Below are 1105 nucleotides of genomic sequence, written 5' to 3' on the forward strand. Positions count from 1 at the left end.
TAAATGTAAAAATTCATGACAATGGATCAGTAAAGGTTTCCAAAAAGTTGACATGGTAAGCATTAGTGGCTAAAGAAAAGCAAGAATAAACTAATATCAACTGATAACCTTTCTTAATTCTATGAAAGTAGTGAAAACATATCCAACAGATAGAGGGCACATATTTGTTAATGCTACGATGTTAATGCTACAGTGATTCTGAATCTTAAGTACTTTTGTATTTTCTAATTCTGTATAAATTTTTCCCGAACAGGATATTTCTATAAAGAACATATATAAATTAATAGTCAATAGGAGAAGTATATGAATTAAGCTCCTCTTTAGTATCTAAGAAAAAAGAAAAAGAAAGCTCACTGGTATGACCATAATATAAAAAGAAGACACAAAATATAGTAATGCATTTGTGGAGAAATTGATATACTCCGCATAGCAGAATGATTTGTGTAATACTACAGTCATTTAGCAAGCAAGTTTTCAAGTCTTCAAAAGGTCAAAGAGAAATGTATATGTTTTAGCCATTACACTTCTATGTATGTATTAAAGACAAGTAAAAAACTTGTATGGGTCGGGAATGTAGATCATTGACAGTGCACTTGGACAGTATGAGTGAGAACCTGAAAATAATTCCCCAAAACAAATTTTGAAAAGACACCCTATAGAAGATTTATGCAGGAAAAAATCCTATAATTCAATTTTATATCTATTTTAATATCTGTTATAAAATTTATAGCATTTCTATTTGAAGAAAGGCAAGTTTGTAAAAATTAGGCTTAGAAAACTATGATTGCACAATTCACTTCCAAAGAACTAAAATATATACAATGAAAGGAGATAATATATTGCATGTGAATTTCATGTCAGCAAAAAAATAAAACTATAGTTGAAAATTCTTCACACAAAATACAAAATACCCAAAAAGAAGTTTTTGTTGTTGGCTAAAAATTCTTTGTAAACTACAGCTTCTAAAACAAAGATGTGATTTCTGTTTATTTTGAGTTTTATTGTCTGTTTTTTGAGTTTATTCAGAGACAACCCAATCAAAAAATGTATGTGATAACTGGAATATCTAGGAATTATACATCACTTATATGTAATTGATAACCTT

The sequence above is a fragment of the Dipodomys spectabilis genome, unplaced genomic scaffold, assembly GCF_019054845.1.
Source record: "Dipodomys spectabilis isolate Male_0828 unplaced genomic scaffold, ASM1905484v1 ptg000332l, whole genome shotgun sequence".
Taxonomy (NCBI): Eukaryota; Metazoa; Chordata; class Mammalia; order Rodentia; family Heteromyidae; genus Dipodomys; species Dipodomys spectabilis.